This window comes from Eumetopias jubatus, unplaced genomic scaffold (assembly GCF_037043125.1).
Source record: "Eumetopias jubatus isolate StellerSeaLion01/CBP00866 unplaced genomic scaffold, mEumJub1_p1.0 scaffold_1, whole genome shotgun sequence".
Lineage (NCBI taxonomy): Eukaryota > Metazoa > Chordata > Mammalia > Carnivora > Otariidae > Eumetopias > Eumetopias jubatus.
Window position 1 is genome coordinate 147,695,780 of NW_028274807.1, and position 19,612 is coordinate 147,715,391.

At 42.3% G+C, this 19,612-nt stretch overlaps 1 protein-coding gene across 3 annotated transcripts in view; it reads right to left on the reverse strand.

The window, feature by feature from the left end:
- The window catches only part of MYRIP (myosin VIIA and Rab interacting protein), a 343,082-nt gene that overhangs the window by 20,936 nt on the left and 302,534 nt on the right, over window positions 1-19,612 (reverse strand). The gene's annotated exons all lie outside the window — the stretch shown is intronic.

Consider the following 19,612-nt stretch of genomic DNA (forward strand, 5'->3'; position numbering starts at 1 on the left):
CCCAGGTTCGAGCCCCGCATCGGGCTCCCTGCTCAGTGGGGAGTCTGCTTCTCCCTCTGCCCTTCACCCAGCTTGTGCTCTCTCTCTCACTCTCTCTCTCAAATAAATAAATAAAATCTTTTTTAAAAAAGAATATTTTAAAAAAGAGAAAAAAAGCCACTATGATCTAGTATTACCTACCACCGCCATAATTTCATAAACAGGGGGTAACTTAACATCAAAAAAGGGGAACGTAATATCTGAATGAATGGTCTGTCCTAAGAAATGACAGTAGACAACCTGACATGGACATGCAGACAGCCCCCCCCTTCCCCGGGGCCCCTGCCAGGTACACACACATATCCTGGGAAATACACACACCCGTATTTCCCTTTGACTGGGAGCAGAGTGAACCGTGCGTACTGATATGCAATAAAAACAAGGGATGCCATTGCCTAGCTGGGAAACTGAACCAACCAAGCCCTCAAACATCACCTGCTATTTCCCATCATCACTAACTGAATGCAAGCCTTCAGGAAGAGTCTACTCCATGCAGAGGCGAGTCAGCCATCGTCCCTGTCCTCAGAGAGCAGAGAGGGGAGAGGGACACAAAGACCAATGGCAGGTAGCAGAAGACAGGCCCTACCCTGCACTGTGAGCAATGGGCTGCAGATTCGCAGGGGCCCCACCACTCTGTGACTTTGGGGTTGGTCCAGAAGCCCAAGAAAGAATTTAAGGAACAGCGAAGATGAGGAGGGTCCTTTGGACACCAGTCCGGGAGGCGTGACGACATGGGGACTGCCATAGCAGCCTGGGGTGTGTGGAGGATGACAAACAGTAGGGAGACGGGGGCGGGCAGCACCCCAAATGCCAAGCTCAGGAGTCTGAGTTTTGTGCTCCCAGCCATGAGGCGCCACCACAGGCTCTCAGAGCATTTCCCCCAGCACTTACTGCGTGCCGAGCTCTGGGATGAGCACTTCGTTGACCTTGCCTCCCTGAGCTCTCCTGACCGCCCTCTGATGCACGAACTATGATCACATCTCCCAGATGAGGAGCTGAGCCTTAGAGAGGGGTATGCCCTGAAGGAGCTGGCTTTGCACCCAGATCTGCCTGATTTTGAAGCCCACGTTCCTCACAGGCCTCTTGAGAGGCTCAGGTTTTTAGGAAGACAGTTCTGACTGGCAGAGGAGGGACAGATCGAGGGCTGGGGAGAACCCCGAGGCAGAGAAAAGCGTCAGAAACTCTTCCTGCAGCTGGAATTCAAGGTCACCAGGGCCTGCGGTGAGGCAGCTGCAGGGGAGTACAAGGGTGAGGAGCAGTTTTCTGGAAAGAGAGCTGAGAGCATGCTGCGGCTGCCGGGGCGGGGGGGGGGGGGGCGGGGAGGGGGGCAGCAGGACGGACTATAAGCCCAGCCGGGTGAGCCGCCGAGTGAGCCCAGTGAGCTGGCACAAACTGACACCAGTAAGGAGATTTCAACGCCAGCAGAGAAAGAAGGGTTCACTGGGCTCTTGGAATAAGGGAAAATATAATATTTCAAGGATCCTTTCTGACCACGCAAGAGACTGTGATTACCAATGGCCAGGATGGAATAAGTTCCAGGTCATCCGTTTAGTCTTTTTTTTGAATCTGTCATTTTTTTAAAAAAGATATTTATTTGAGAGAGAGAGAGAGAGAGCTTGCACAAGCGGGGTGAGGAACAGAGGGAGAAGCAGACCCCCCACTGAGCAGGAAGCCCGACGCAGGCCTCGATCCCGGGACTCCGGAATCATGACCTGAGCCCAAGGCAGTTGCTTATCCGACTGAGCCACCCAGGCGCCCCTTGAATCTATCATTTTTGCTGTCAAGTCTCCTGAGTGGGTTGGGGCGGACACAACCTTCATAGCTGGGTTGGTAAAAAAGGAGAAAATGGTGAAAGTGTGGGGGCCCTCCTGTTCTCCTTTTAGCTTTGTGATGAATGAACGTTCTTCAGGGGGCCAACAGGAGACCGTGGACATCCCAGGTAACGCAGGGAAGAGCTTTACCAGGGCTCTTCTGAGGACCTGTTTGAACACAAAGGGGTGGCGCTCATGCAGCGTAGAAAAGCCCTTCAGGAGCTCACGTTGCATCAAACCCATGTGGGGCCCCACCTTCTCCCCTGCTGAATGCTGCTCCCGAGACCCCTCTAGGAGGGAACAGAAGAAGAAAGAAGGCAGCCAACTCAGAGCTAATGTGGGTCCACCCGGTGCCATTTGGACTCCAGGCTTCTCATTATTACATTTAGCCCTCACAACAACCTGACACGGTTGATGTTTTAATTCCATCTCTAGAGATGAAGAAACTGTGGCTCAGAGAAGAAGATGCAGAGCTGGGATGTGAGCCCAGAGACTTTGGTCTCCGAAGCCCACGCTCCTTCCCACCTGTCACACCATCTCCTCCGCGCATAATTCCCAGGACCCAATGGTCTGTAGGAAGTGACTGTGGAACTGAACGTACTGAATAATCAGATCAGTGAACAATAGGTCAGCGAGAGACGGGCCACACTGACATCCAGCAGAACGAGCGTCTTGATTTGGCCACACCAACCACCAAGCCACACTACAGAGCTTGAGGTCTCCCCAGTGACAAACTCTGGTTCTGAGCCTTCCTGGACCTGTCTAGGATCGAGCCAGCAAGGACACTCAGTGAAAAGGAATGTGGTCTGTAAGAAATCTGCTCTAAGTGTGGTCCAGACTTCACAGTCTCCTTGTTCCTTTTTGGTCCCATACCACAAATGCTGTCTTGGCTTTAAGAAATGCTTCCATCAAACTACCAGAGGAAGCAAGGAAATTTATCCAAATGCCCTGATTTCATGTATTTTTTTTTTTCCCTTTTCAAAGGTAAGAAAAGAAACTCCATATGTCCTCTTAAATAGTTGACAGAAATCTGCTAGAAAAATTCAATGCAAATATGTTTCAGCTCTCATAAAGCATAAGGCGCTCTGGCGATGCTTCTACAACCCGTCAAAATACATTCTCCAGGAACAGACCCCTGTCCCTGAAGTGACTCGATGAAAGAGGGTGACACAGAATTGTGGAAGGAAATTGGAGCGCGAACCTAATAAATTTGCATATGTAATAAAATGAAACTACAAACCATAACAGAGATTAGAGAACTGACCTCTAGGAATGTTTGGGTTCCTAAATCATCTAGGTTTTGATGGTCAAGGCCATGTATGAAAGAAATAAGACTTCCTGTCTTAATGGTGATGACAGAAGTGAAGTTTTAGAAATTCTGCACCTTCGTTCCAGAATTAAACTCCCTGGTCTGTATGTTTTCCTGAGGTCATTTTCTTGTTTGATGTCAGCAACCTGACACCCGGTGAAGGCCACTTCGGGACTGGCGAGGGTGACGGAGGAGGGGGCTGCTGGGGCCGTTCCCTTTGCCCGAACCTGCCCTGGTCGGTGTCCAGCAGGCAGGACTTGCTTTCCCAGCAGAGGGGGTGATTGTGGTTATCAGTCTTTTTTGCTCCTGCATACTTACTGGCTGTTCTTCAGAAAAATAGTTCCTGATACTGATTGGAAATATTTGCCCACTGCGGGCGGTAACCGGGGTGTTGCTGGGGCACATGCTCACTTCTGAAGAAGCCCAGGAAGATGTGAAACCACCTTCCACGTTCACTGGGAAAGGACGTGATCCTTTCAGCTCATAGCAGCCTGGGGGATCTTGGTAAATGAAAGGTCCTCCTTGTCACTTCCCAGGGGACACTTTTCCAGGTGCTCCCTATATCACTCAGAATAAAAGCTGATGTTCTCTGCACGGCCCCCTGTCACTTCTTTCACTGCTCTCCCCATTGCCGTATTGCTCCAACCACCCTGGCTCTTTCGTCTGTTCCTTAAACTTGTCCGGGTCATTTCCACTGTAAGGCTTTGCTTATGTTGCTTTGCCTGGAAAGCCCTTCCTTTAGATCTTTGCCCGACTTCTTCCTTCTTGTCCTTCCGGCCTCAGTCCAAGGGACACTCCGTCAGAATGGTGTCTGAAAAGACCTTCCTGAACTCACCCCTCTCTCAACTCCCTCCATCATTGCCCTCCTTAACCTTCTTCTTAGCCTTTATCACTATCTGACATCATCCCCTGAACCTGTTTACATATGTATCACCTGTTTCCTCCAATAGAAGGTAAATTCCACGAGGCAGGTAACTCTTCTCTCTTATCCCTGCTGTATTGCAGCTCTTAGAATAGTTCAACAATTATTTGTTGAATAAATGGCAAATGAACAGGGATTCACTCTCTAGAGATTGTGCGGCCACATCTCCCAAGGGACGCGGGCACGTCTTTATTGTCTCCTGTAAGTCCTGTCAGACCTGCACAGCAGGAAAATCCATTCCTTCCTTCACTGGAGGGAAAATTAAGGACCTTCCCTTTTGCTACATCCTCCCCTCCCCCAAATAACAGTGAATATTTGTCCCAACACCATTTATTAAGAGGTGTCTTTTTCCAACTGGGGTTAGAGGTAGGTGGGAATCATGAGATAAATCGTGAATTAAATTTTAATATATTCTAGGCTGTACTTCTGGACTATTTCATTATATCTTGTATCACTCTCTCACAAATTTAATTACTGTGCCTTTAAAGCATACTGTAATATCTTAATACAGGGGTCCTCTTCATTCCTATATTAGTCTTTGTAAATGTTTCTAAATTATTCTTGACTTTTTTTTCTATCAGATTTTCTTTCTTTTGAGAAGTTAAAAAACATCTGGTTCAGATTTTGATTTGACTTACATTCGGCTTCTATCCTAATTTTGGAAGAATTCACCTTTACATTATCTTTTCTTCCATTAGACTCCTGGGTTTCCTGGAGCCTTGCAGTTTTCTTAAGTTTTAATGTCATATTTTTTTGTTCCTAGTATGGAGAGAATTCATTTCCATTTTATCTTCTCTCCCCAGCTCCCAAACTTGGTTTGAGATTCATCTGTGAATTTCATTGCAAATTAATGACTAAACTAGAAGCCCCTGACATGCGGAGTTCTAATGTAAATCCTGGAATTGACACTTGAGCTGTACTGTGTAAGTATGCTCAATGATGTGGATTTATGAATATACCTGCTACTTATAGGCCCTTTCTTCAAATAGAATGGATTTTTATTTTGCATTTATTTGTGTTCAAGGTTGCTGTATTCTTTTGCAGGCTTTTTATGTCTCAGGTAAATGTTCATGATCTCTGACCTTATGCAGGCCTTCCTTGCTGTGTGGGGATCCTTTCTATTTGTCCACATAGTTTCCTTTCCCATTCTATGCAAGAGCTATTTCAAACCCTCTCTACAATCTGGAAACTTCAATTCTACCACCCTTTCACCTTCAGAAGACAGACTTGCTTTCTAGTTCACAGAGTGGGGTATGGATTGGGGAGGGATACAGAACATAAAACAAAACCTCTCCAACTTCCTGACATCAAATTTACCCACTTATTTGTATCTGGACCAAATCTGTCTGCTGTTGCAGTGCTGATGCCTCATCTGTTTCCTGGACCTCATCCCCTCCATTTCCCCAAGAGTCCCTATTGAACATGTAGGTCGTTGTTTCCCTACAAGAATAATGCAATGCTTGTTGGATTGCATCGATGCACCCTGGGCTGCTTGTCCAGTTTTTCCGTAGGATAAAGAATGGAAAGTACAATTGCTGGATCAAACGGTATGCCCACTCTGATTGCTCGGACTTACCCAGTTACCAGTGCCCTAACGTGTGCTCCTACTATTTTGAGTGCATTAGACTGCCTCTTTCCCTGAACTCTTAGCAACATTGGTTATGGTTCTTTTTAGTCATCCAATTTGTTAGGCAAAATGACATTTCGTTATTTCAATTTGCATTTTTGTTGCTCGGCTAAACAAATGATGAACTTTGCCCCATTCATGGCTGTTTTCCCAGCATCTTACTGTGCATTTGTTGAAAGGGAAGATGAATGCACAAACCATATGCTAAGTTCTGGGCTACATGTTGAATTAAATAACAGTTTAAATTAAATATTTTTTCACATGCTTATTGGTCATTTACATTTTTTTGGGGGGTGAATTGCCTGCTTATGTGCATTGTCCCTTACCCATTAGCATTATGAGGCTAAATAATTCTGTGCCCATTATGTATTTAAGCAATATGTCCTCCTGGTTATTGTTTGCCTTTTAATTTTATGGCTTTTGAAAAATCAACATGTCTTCCCCTCCCAAGATTTGTTGAGATATAACTGAGTCATAACATTGTGTAAATTTAAGGTGTATAACATGATGATTTGATACACTTATATATTGTGAAAGGATTACCATAATAGGGTTAGTTAACATCTCAATCATCTATAATCACCATTTTTTTGGTGTGTGGTGAGAACACTTAAGATTTACTCTCTCAGCAACTTTCGAGTGTATAATACAGTATTATTAACTACAGTCACCATGCTGTATGATCCCCGGTACTTACTCAACTTATAACTGGAAGTTTGTACGCTTTGACCAACATTTCCCTATTTCATCCATCCCACAGACCCTGGCAACCACCATCCTACTCTCTGTTTCTATGGGTTCACCTCTTCGAGATTTCCCATATGAGATCATACAGTATTTGTCTTTCTCTGACTTATTTCACTTAGCATAACACTCTCAAGGTCCATCCATCTTGTCACAAATGGCAAGATTTCCTTATTCTTCATGGCTGAATAATACTCCATCTTACATATATGCCACATCTTCTTTACCCATTCATCTGTAGATGGATATTTAGATATCCATATCTTGGCTACTGGATAATGCTGCCATAAACATGGGAGTGCAGACATCTCTTCCAGATCCTGATTTCATTTCCTTTGGATATATTCCCAGACATTACTGGATATTACTGGACCACATGGTAGTTGAAACTCCGTACTGTTTTCCACAGTGGCTGTACCAATTTACATCCCCACCAACTGTGTACACAAGGGTTCCCTTTTCTCCATATCCTTGCTGACATTTGTTTTCTCTTCTCTTTTTGATGGCAGCCATTCTAACAGATGTGAGGTGATCACTCATTGGGGTTTTGATTTGCATGTCCCTGATGATTAGTGATGTTAAGCATCTTTTCATGTACCTACCTATTGGTTATTTGTATGTCTTCTTTGGAAAAATGTCTATTGAGGTCCTCTGCCCACTTTTAAATCAGGTTGTTTACTTTTTGCTATTGCATTGTAGGAGTTCCTTATATATTTTGGATATTAACCTTTATCATATATATGGTTTGCAAATATTTTCTCTCATTCTGTAGGTTGCTTTTTCATTTTATTGATTGTTTCTTTTGCTATGCAGGAGCTTTTTCGTTTGATGTGGTTCCACTTATTTATTTCACGTATTATTTTGTTACTTGTGCTTTTGGTGTCATATCCAAAAAATCATTGCCAACACCAATGTCAAGGAGATTTTTCCCTACATTTCTTGAGGAGTTTTAGAGCTTCAGTCTTTAATTCATTTTGAGTTAATTTTTGTGAGTAGTGTAAGATAGGGGTCCAGTTTTGTTCTTCCGCATGAGACCAGTTTTCCCTTATAATTTATTGAAAAGACTATCATTTTACCATTAAGTATTCCCAATTGGGTATATGAGGGTTTATTTCTGGGCTCCTGATTCTGTTTCATTGACCTATATGTCTCTGTTTATGCCAGTACCATACCATTTTGACATCTATGGCTTTGAAGCATAGTTTGAAATCAGGAAGTGCAAAGCCTCCAGCTTTGTTGATTGCTTTGGCTACTTGGTGTCTTTTGTGGTTTAATACAAGTTTTAGGATTGCTTTTTTCAATTTATGTGAAAAATGCCATTAGAATTTTGATAAAATTTTGATAGGGATTGCATTGCTTATATAGAAGGATTTAGATAGTATGGACATTTTAACAAAATCAATTCTTCTGATCCATGAACATGGGGTATTTTTTGATTTGTTTGTGTCTTTTTCAATTTCTTTCATCAAAGTCATTATAATTTTCAAAGTACAGATCTTTCACTTTCTTGGTTAAATTTATTCCTAAGCATTCTATTGTTTTTGATGGTAATACAAATGGGATTATTTTATTTCTTTCACAGATGTTTCTTTCTTAGTGTATAAAACACAACTGACTTCTGTATATTGATTTTGTATCCTGCAAATTTACTGAATTTGTTGATTAGCTCTAATAGTTTTTTTGTAGTCTTTAGGATTTTCTCTATGTAAGATCATATTGCCTGCAAACAATGATAATTTTACTTCTTCCTTTCCAAATTAGATGCATTTTATTTCTTTTTCCTGCCTGATTGTTCTGGATAAGACTTCCTGTACTATGCTGAAGAGGCATGGTCAGAGTGGGCACCCTTGTAAAAGAAGAAAAGCTTTCAGTCTTTCACCATTGAGTATGATGTTAGCTGTGGGCTTGTTATCTGTGAGTTATGTTGAGGTATGTTCCTTCTATACACAATTTATTGAGAGTTTTTATCATGAAAGGGTGTTGAATTTGGTCAAATGCTTTTTCTGCATCTATTGAGAAGATCATGATTTTTATCCTTCATTATATTAGTGTAGTATATTATACTTATTGATTTGTGTATGTTGAACCATCTTTGCATCCCAGAGATAAATCCCACTTGATCATGGTGTATGATTCTTTAATGTGTTGCTGAATTCAGTTTGCTAATATTTTATTGAGAATATTTGCATCCATATTCATCAGGGATATTGGCCTGCAGTTTATAGAGTCCTTATCTGGCTATGGTAAAAGGGTAATGCTGGCCTTATAAAATGAGTTTGGGAGTATTCCTTCCTTTTCAATTTTTTTGGAAGAGTTTAAGAAGGATTGGCATTAATTCTTCTTTAAATGTTTTGTGGAATGAACCACTGTACCATCTGGTCCTGGGCTCTTCTGTTTTGGGAGGTTTTTGATTACTGATTCAGTCTTCTTATTCATTATTGGCCTATTCAGATTTTCTATTTCTTCATGACTCAGTTTTGGTAGGTTGTATGTTTCTAAGAATTTATCCATTTCTTCCAGGTTATCCAACTTGTTGCCATACAATTGTTCATAGTATTTTCTCATGGTACTTTTTATTACTGTGCTATCGATTGCAATGTCTCCTCTTTCATTTCTTATTTTATTTATTTGAATCTTCTCTCCTTTTCCTTGGTTAGTCTAGCTAAAGATTTGTCAATTTTATTTTTTTCCTCAAAACCAGCTCTAGTTTCATTGATCTTTATTATGGTTTTCCTGGTCTCTATTTCATTTATTTCTGCTCTGGTTTTTTGTTATTTCTTCTCTTAAGCTAACTTTGGGCTTAGTTTGTTCTTCTTTTTCTAGTTTCTTGAGGTGGCGAGTTGGGTTGTTTATTGAGATCTTTTTTCTTTTTTTTTTTTAAAGATTTTATTTGTTTATTTGAGAGAGAGAGAATGAGAGAGAGAGAGAGCACGAGAGGGAAGAGGGTCAGAGGGAGAAGCAGACTCCCCGCTGAGCAGGGGCCCGATGCAGGACTCGATCCCAGGACTCCAGGATCATGACCTGAGCCGAAGGCAGTCACCCAACCAGCTGAGCCACCCAGGTGCCCTGAGATCTTTTTTCTTAATGTAGGCATTTATCACTATAAACTTCCCTCTTAGAATCACTTTTGCTACATCCCATAAGATTTGATATGTTTTGTTTCCATGTTCATTTGTTCAAAGATTTTTTTTATTGCCCTTTTATTTTATTACTTTATTATTTTTTAAAGATTTTATTTTATTTATTTGAGAGAGTGAGTGAGCGAGTGAGTGCATGAGTGCGGGAAGGGATGAGGGGCAGAGGGAGAGGGAGAAGCAGACTCCCCTCCAAGCAGGGAGCCTGATGCGGGGCTTGATCCTGACCTGAGCCAAAGGCAGAGGGTTAACCGACTGAGCCACCCAGGCACCCCTTGATTTCTTTTTTGACCTATTGATTTTTTAGGAATGTGTTATATAATTTCCACATATTTGTAAATTTTCCAGTTTTCCTCCTGTTATTGATTTTTAGTTTTATATCACTGTAGTTGGAAAAGACACTTAGCATGATATCAACCTTCTTAAATTTGTTAAGACTTGTTTTGTGACCTAACATATGTCTATCCTGAAGAATGCCCCATGTAAGCTTGAAAAGAATGTGTATTCTGCTGTTGTTGGATGGAATGTTCCATATATATATCTCTTAGGTCCATTTGGTTCAAGTTCAACATTTCCTTATTGATTTTGTCTGGATGATTTATCCACTGTTCAAAGTGGGGTAGTGAAGTCCCCTATCCCACTTGTATTGTTGTTTATTTCTCCTATCAGATCTGTTTGTATTTGCTTAATATATTTAGATGCTCCAATATTGGGTGTATACATATTTATGATTTTTACATACTCTTGATGAATTGACCCCTTTATCATTTAAAATGACATTGCCTCTTATTATAGCATTTGAGTAAAAGTCTATTTTGTCTGATATAATTATAACTACCATTGTTCTCTTTTGGTTTCCATTTTCATGGAATATCTTCTTCCATCCCTTCACTTTATGCCTATGTATGCCCTTAAAGCTGAAGTAGGCAGTGTGTAGTTGGGTCTTGTTTTTTTTAATCCATTCAGCCACTCTATGTCTCTTGATTGGTGAAATTAATCCACTGACATTTAGAGTAACTATTCACAGGTAAGGAGTAATTAATGTATCTCATTAATTGGTTTCTGGCTGTTGTTCTCTTGTTCCCGTCTTTGTCTCTTGCCATCTTTCTTTGTGAATTGATGATTTTCTGTAGTGGTATGCTTTGACTCCCATCTCTCTATCTTTTGTGTATCTACTGTAGATTTTGCTTTGTATCATAAGGCTTAGACAAAACATTTTACAGATATAGCGAACTATTTTATGCTGATAGCAATTTAACTTCAGTGGCGTACAAAACTACCCTCTACTCTCTTCCTTTATGTTTTTTGATGTCACAATTTACCTCTTTTGATATTGTGTATTCATTAACAAATTATTGTAGCTATAGTTATTTTTAATATTTTTGTCCTTTAATCTTTTTACTGGCATTAAGTGGTTAACACACTACCATATTACAGTATTAGAATATTCTGAATTTGACCATATATTTACCTTTATCAGTGTGTTGTATATTTTCATGCCTTCATATTATTAATTAGTGCATTTTCATTTCGGCTTGAAGAACTTTCAGCATTTCTTGTAAGGCAAGTCTAGTGTTGCTTAACTCCCTCAGCTTTTGTGTGTCTGGGAATGAATGAGGTTATCTGTACTTCACTTCTGAAGGACAGCTTTGCCAGATAAAGTATTCTTGGTTGGCAGGTTTTTTTTTCTTTCAGCATTTTGAGTGTGTCATTCCACTCTGTCTTGGCCTGTAAGGTTTCTGCTGAGAAATCTGCTGATAGCCTTATGAAGATTCACTTATAAGTGATAAGCTTCTTTTCTCTTGCTGTTTTTAAGATTCTTTTTATCCTTCATTTTTGTTAGTTTTATGATGATGAGTCTTGGAGAAGAAATTTTTGAGTTTAACCTGTTTGGGGACTTATGAGCTTCATGAACTTGGATGGTCAAATCTCTGCTCAGATTTGGGAATAATCAACCATTATTATTATTATTTTAAAGATTTTATTTATTTATTTGAGAGACAGAGACTAAGAGAGAGTGAGAGAGACCAAGAGAAAGCATGGGTGGGGAGGAGCCAAGGGAGAGGGAGAAGCAGACTCCCCGCCAGACTTGAGCAGGGAGCCTGACGTGGGGCTCAATCCCAGGACCCTGATGTCATGACCTGAGCCGAAAGTAGATGCTTAACCGACTGAGCCACCCAGGCACCTCTCAACCATCATTTTTTAAAACAAGCCTTTTGCCCCCTTCTCTCTTTCTTCTTCTTCTTGGTCTCTAATAATTCACAGATTGCTTCTCTTGATAGTATCCATAGTTCACATAGGCTCTCTTCACTCTTTTTCATTCTTTTCTTCTCCCCTGGCTGGATAATTTCCAAGGTCCTGTCTTCTTCTTCACATGTTCTTTCTTCTGCTTGATCTATTCTGCTCTTGATTCTCTCTATGGCATCTTTCATTTCATTCATTGTATTCTTCAGCTCCAGAATTTCTATTTGGTTCCTTCTTATGATTTCTACCTCTTTGTTAAACTTCTCATTTTGTTTTATGCATTGTTTTCCTAATTTTGTTGAATTGACTTTCCATGTTTTCTCATAGCTCATTGAGCTTCCTTTAAAAGGTTTGAATTCTTCATTGGGTAAATCACAAATCTCCACTTTTTGGAGATTTTGGAGATTTCCAGTTACTGGAAGGTTATTGTGATCTTTTGGTGGTGTCATGTTTCCTTGATTTTTCATGTTCCTTTAAGTCTTGTGTTGCTACCTTTGCATTTGAAGTAGCAGTCACTTCCTCTAGTCTTTACTGACTGATTTCAGGAGAGAAACACCTTCCATCAGCTTTACCAGGGATTCTGAGGCTTTCTCAGACCTTCTATGGATACTCCTGTTCCACACTTCTTTCTCCCTCCTGAGGCAGGATTTTTAAGCTTGTATGCCTTCTCTCAATTCTGCAATGCACCAGGCTGAGTGTTGACAACCACCCTTTTGCTTTCCCAAGGGCAGTGCTATCCTCAAGTTTGTGTTCTCTCTCTTGCTCACAGATTTAGTCCTGTCTTGTATGCATGCTCACTAGCCATTTGCCAAAGCTTGCTTTTGCTATAGCAATTGGAAGTGCACATAGGGAGCCAGCCATGTGGTGGAGATGTGTGTGGGTAAGGCACACAGAGCATGGGGGTGTCTGAGCCAATGGGGAGACCTATGGATGAGGTGTCCCAGTGGTGGTCCAGTCTCTAGATGGTAGTCCATGATGCAGTTAACAGGATCTGAATCCACTTGATACATTCTGAGCCCTGGCTGCTGTTCTCATAGCTGCTCACCGTCTCCTAGTCATGTAGATTATGACTCAGTATTCTGAATGGGGTGAGCAATAAACAGACTTCTTTGGTAGTGTCCTGCACAGCTGGGGAAGCTGGGTGCTCACTTACATGGTCTTACTTTCCCCCATGGGAGAAATCACAGGCCAAGAAAGGCTCTCTTGGCACTGAGTTGTGCCACCTCGGAGGAGGGGTGAGGTGGGTAAAGTCAAACTGTTACTTTTACCCTCTCCAGTGTGTCCAGTCTTGGATTTGTTTTTGCTCCAACAGTGTGCTGGAACTTCTCTGATGGACTCCTGGACTTCCACATTGCTCTTGCAGGTAGGTAATCATCTAAGTCACTGTTCTCCAGGGGCTGCTTTGGCTGAGGCACTGGAGCTGGCTCACGGGCCACATCAGGGTCCACAGTTGGGGCTGGGGTCTGTATTCCTATTATTTGATGCATAAGTGAGTGAGACTCCTCCTGGGAGTCTATCTAAATCATATTCCTTTTTTAAAAAAAATATTTTATTTACTATATTTTTTACTTTTTGAGAGAGAGAGACAGAGAGAGAGAGAGAGAGAATGAGCAGGGTAGGGGCAGAGGGAGAGGGGAAAGGAGAGAATCCCAAGCAGACTCAGCACTGAGTGTGGAGCCTGATGTGAGGCTTGATCTCATGACCCTGAGATCATGATCTAAGCCAAGAGTCGGATGCTCAACCAACTGAGCCATCCAGGCACCCCTAAATCATTTTCATTCTTTACTGTTTTATGGAGAGAGGCTCAAAGTTTTCATCAAATTCCTGAAGAGATCGGCAAGCCTCAAAAAGGCTAACAGCTATTACTGTTAAGTTTTTATCTTCCTATTTATCAGCTATTCTTCACTCAATATTTATGAATATGTATGAATTTCCTACTACCTGTCAAACATCAATCTAGGAATTTATCAAAATAATTATGTTTTCCCCCTTTAATCTGTGATTATAATGAAAAATATTAATAGGTTTCCTAAAATTGAGGTTATTACATTCCTAGACAAAATCCTCCTTGGCCATTGTAAATTAGTATTTTAATAGGCAGTTGGACATCAATAGTATGTGCCAGAAAGTGTGCATAGAAACACATGGGACATCACCTTTAGTGTCCCAGATATCTTTCTGCTTCAGTTGTGCCATTTGATTACTTTTATTCTTGAAATTATTAGTAAAGCTCAGGAAAAAAAATATAGGCCATTGGAAACAATTTGTTAACATATTAAGAATTTTTGAATGTTTGTTAACCAGTGAGGTAGTATGTAAATTTTTGGAGGCATATGATTTTTGGGTCAGATTCAGACCAAGTTTTTATTTTTTTTTAATTTTTAAAAATATTTTATTTATTTATTTGACACAGAGAGAGAGAGAGAGCGCAAGCAGGGTGAGTGGCAGGAAGAGGGAGAGGGAGAAGCAGGCTCCCTGCTGAGCAAGGAGCCCGATGTGGGGCTTGATCTCAGGACCCTGGGATCATGACCTGAGTTGAAGGCAGATGTTTAACCGACTGAGCCACCCAGGTGCCCCCAGACCAAGTTTTTAAATAAATAAAGTAAACTTGGATTCCTTCAATTTTTTGGCATACTTTTAATTTCTTAATGCTAAATTGTATGGGAGTAATGTGTACCACGAATGACTGATGGATTTTATTGGCAAAGACCATGGGGACTAACTTCTTTCTGAGGATAGTTCTTTGGCCACTTTGCCCATTTCTTCTGTCTGGATTTTACAGTCACTTTTGCTCATTTACTTCTTTTTTTTTAATTCAATTTTTATTTAAAAAAATTTTTTTAAGGATTTTATTTATTTATTTATTTGACAGAGAGAGACATAGCGAGAGAGGGAACACAAGCAGGGGGAGTGGGAGAGGGAGAAGCAGGCTTCCCACAGAGCAGGGAGCCCGATGCGGGGCTCAATCCCAGAACCCTGGGACCATGACCCGAGCCAAAGGCAGACGCTTAACGACTGAGCCACCCAGGCGCCCCTGCTCATTTACTTCTTTAAAAATAGTCAATATTTAAAAAATCATTACAAAATATCAAAGTATTCACCTATAATTTAAAATAAATCTTATTATTTTTCTTATTATTTTTCAAATGTATATACATGCTATTTTGATTGACAACATAAATATTTATGTAAAAGCACTTGCATTTATAACTCATGGATTTGTTTGATCAATAGTAAAATATTGCGACATTCAAGATATTTTTGCTATTTACAATGAGTTCTCATTCAGGAAAAACTCTCTAGGTGCTTTTTTTTTAAAGATTTTATTTATTTGACAGAGAGAAAGACAGCCAGAGAGGGAACACAAGCAGGGGGAGTGAGAGAGGGAGAAGCAGGCTTCCCGCCGAGCGGGGAGCCCGATGAAGGGCTCGATCCCAGGACCCTGGGATCATAACCTGAGCCGAAGGCAGATGCTTAACAACTGAGCCACCCAGGTGCCCCTCTCTAGGTGTTTTGAGATGAATATCTGTCATCAGAATTATCTAATTCATTGAGAGTTTTTTTTTTTTTAATGGAATATGTGTTGAATGTTTCCAAGGGCCATTTTGGCATCAGTTGGGATTATCCTGTGCTTTTAAAAAACAGTCCTTACTAAGCAATTTATTATAACAGTGAGTTGTCCTTCCATTAATTTCATTTTTTCATTCTCAGAAGAAATGTATTAGTTGTGTGGGATTGTGATTCTAATATTGCAACATTTGGTTTGCCAATATTTTATTTAGGATTTCAGTATTTGCGTTTGTAGGTGAGACTCGTATATATTTCTTTCTTTTGTTTTTATATTCTCTCTACCCAGAAATGTTTTCCACGAGCACAACTTTGCTTATTCTGCCAAGCTGCAGACACACAAAGCATGTTCTTTTTCTTCTCTCCCCTCTTCCTTCCTACGGTCCCATTTCCTCAGGGCATCTTACTTTTGGGCTTTTTTGGGGCAAGAACTCTGAACCAGTACCTTGTTTTCTAGGCCTTTCTATCTGCAACCTTCTAGAGCAGCTCTGCCTTTCTCGCTTCATACTGCATCTGTCTTATGCCCCATTGTATTGCTGTGGCTGAGGCAACATCAGTTTTTCCTGTCCGTTCAGATAACGCCTGCACTTCACAGAGGCTGTAAGGAATCTTTGCACTGGACTTTTGGACAATCTTTCTCTAGTGCTCAGTTCATCTTCTGCCTAGAGGAGATGATGTTCTGTTGAAGCCCCAGTGATCCAGGAGAGAACCTGGAACTCTTCCCGGGCTGGGAGGTCCCTCCCCATACACACACAGGATTCAATTGTGGGAATGAGTGATGCCAATGACATCCTGAGTGGTATGGAACCTCCTCACCTGTTCAAGGCCTGTGGATAAGAGCTGTGGCTCTAAGTGCACAGCTAAAGCTCATTCCCCCCCCCCCCCCCCAGGGCAACAGTTAAATGGACAGTCAGAAAAGAGGTGTTAATTCTTCAATAGGCATAGCCCTACTGAGATCAATCACTTGTAAGATACCAGTCAGTACCTAACACTATATTCTCTTTAGCACCAACTGGAGATGAAGACACTCTTCTGAAATAGAATGTGACCTGGGATGAAAGACACCGAATCCTTATGTGAACGGTGTGTTATTTTACAGGGGTGAGACACATGCAGACAAAGTTGACTTTATGTTAACACCGATATCAACGAAAAGGTTTTCATGAGCACATTAAACTTCAGAAAGCCAAGGCTCTGGATATTTTGGAACAGTCCATAGATCTGTCTCCTTGATCATGGACCAGGATTGTGTATCCTTGTTCCTTGGTGTTAGTAAATGGGGAGCATCCAGGAGAAGATGCATAAATTTATCTCTTGTTTGGGGAAAAAGACATTTAATAGTTGAGAGAAGTCTCAATACTTTGATGAGAATTGTTCCATGAAACTATACATAGGGGAGATAGCTGCTGGTCTGTGACTCCTTTGTGAAAGCAAAGCCCAATGATCCAGCTACTTGTAATGGTAATAAACAAAGGCACTTTAAATAAAATGCTTTCAGGATACCGGCTATACAAATTTGACTATAATGTAAGAACTTACTAATTTGGGCCTTCAACAGACACTTATGTTCGAAGAGCTTGATTTGTGGTACATCTTTTGTCATATAAACAGTGTCATAAAGGGTACTTAGGTCAGGAAACATAAAAATCTATCTAATCTATTACATATCTAGAACCAGGGGATTTTGGAGCCAGAAGGGACCTGGGGGACCACTGCTCCAAGCCTGGGAAGATTATGGGACTTGTGGGAGACCCAGCCCCTGAACGTAGTCTCTAAAGTCAGGCCAGGAGTTCTCAGCCATTCTTTTGCTCCTTCTTTCCAGAATGCTGTCCTTGCATACCTAGAGGCAGACACTTCTAAGAATTGCTTTGGCCAGGACTTTCTCCCAGAACCATTGTCATGGCCATCTGCCCAATGGTAGAGGAGAAGCAAGTGCTCACTTCTGGGCTCTAAAGATCACATGGTTTAGAGGGCTGACCCCTGAGGTTTGATGGAATAAGATGACTTAAAGAAAAAAACGACTCTTTGGGAATCCAGTCCCCAAGAGGTTTCTGGGCTTGCCCCAAGCTCTGCAAGCTTGCTCTTCTGTTGGTAAAAATTCAGATGGTGGTAACTATCCCTCCAACCCCCAGAGAAGTGAGCCACCTATAGGGCAAGTTTGCCTACAGCAAAGGGCTGATTCCAGTCAAGATAAAGTATGTTTCTAAAATGGTTCTTCTGAGGCTGGACCAGGATTCTGAAGCCCCTGTTCTTACATGGGTTGTCATATTAAGGACACGAAACAGCCACTGATGTCAAGTGTCTGTGGGAACATGCACATTCTTCTGCTTTGGCTCCTGGAGAGCAGGGCCAGGGGTGGAGGCAGGGGGACAGTGACAGCTGTTTCACCCAGAAGCAGACCCGAGACAGGGATTTAGTTCATTCGGGAGGCGATCCCGGGAAACAGTGGTGGAGGAGGGGGACGTGGGGCAGGGGAGGGAAGGGAGTCAAGGAGGACTGTTCATCACTGCGGGAGCCTAGAGCTCTGTTGGCTGGGGAACTTGGGGAGTCAGTGTGTAGCTCGGCGCCAGAGTTACCACGCCCATGGAGGCCAAATAGCTGGGGTATTGACTTTCTTCTCGGCAGTCACTGGTTAGGGCTGCTCCCAGGCAGGGCTCTCTCTCTCCTTCCCCTGCCTGCCTGCCTTCTGCACAGGAAGAGGAGCTCCTGCTTCATCAGGGGCCTTTAGGCAGTTGGACTTTGGGCCAGTGTGCACTGCCGGGGTAAAGAGATTAGGGGAGCACGGACCACTTCTGAAATAGTTACATGAGCCCAGTTCCATGCCCAAACCATGCCGTGTACGGACATTGTGTGTGTGTGTGCACACCTGTACTGTACAAACTAGTTGTGGTTGGCTCACAGGGGAAGTCAGTTAGTCTGATCCTGAAGATGGGAACGTGGGGCATTCTCATGCAGTGTCTTCCCGCTTATATTCTGCCTAGCATGACAAAGCCCCAGATGTGGTTACAGACCTATGTTAGACATGCCAGGTGTTGCCTGGAAATAGGTACAAAGCTGGTACTGACCAGCAGATGGATGTTAACTCACAGCCGTGAAGTTTATTTTCCTTGAGGTTGTTATAGGGGATGCGGTATTTGCTGGGTTCCTGCTATGTGCTGAATGCTATCGTGTACAATTCAACCCTCACAACTCTATCAGGGGGTATGATTATCCTCATTTTACAGATGAGGCCAAGATATGTTCATGTAATCAAACATGAGGCCTGGGGCTGGGTCCCAGGGATCAGCTGAAAAACACGGCAGGTGTGGGCCTGTCACAGTGCTGGGACCAAGCTCGGGGACTGCAGGGCACTTCCGGCTGCTGAGTGGAGGAAGGACTGGAGTAGCCATGCAGGGTCTGGAGGGACAGGGAGAGCAGCCGGGGGACAGGGTCTGGTGGGAGGCAAGAAATGACCCCGGCTTGTTCTAAGCACTGGCAGTGAGTTAGGACACTAGCCGAAGCTTGCAGAGTTTGCAAATTGCATGGTTGCGTTTCAAATTCAGTGTTACCTTGAAGCCTATCTCTATATCTTTTTGCTTCTAAATAATACTGAAGATATAAACCTGTATTTCCGTGTTCCCATCCCAGACTAACCCATGCCTGATGTGGAAAATATATGTTACTTATCTTTTTCAGTTTGCTACCCGGATTTTTACATACGGTAAGTGATATCTGATGGATATTTTAATGCACTGATTCATGGTAGGCTGGGGAATGACTTAAATTTTGAGAAACTGACACATTTGGGAGCTTGAATAAAAGCAACTCTCCTAGTTTCTTGCTCAGAGAGGGCACGGGGCAGGATGGGGGCTTGTCTTAGATTTTTTTTCCCCACCGGCCCCTCCTTCCCCTGTTCACGTTCTGTCCAAGAGAGCACAGTGCAGATTGGTAGCTGTGCCTCCAGAAGATGAGGCGGGCAGGCTGACAAGGGGTGGGAGTCCGTGACTCATCATGGCCTGGCAGGCTGCTGGAACAGCAGGGGTTTGGGGAGCCTTGTGACCATCAGGCAGCAAAGCCAGTAGGATGCAGAGCCGTTGTAGGAAATAATGTGATATTCTTCACTTACCATCTGGCTCTGAGTTCTGGCAGACAAATGTGACTATCATGGGGTATTGGTTCAAGTAACAGAGAGGCGCAGAGCCCATTACCATTGAGGAAGCAATGGGTTGGAGCCCA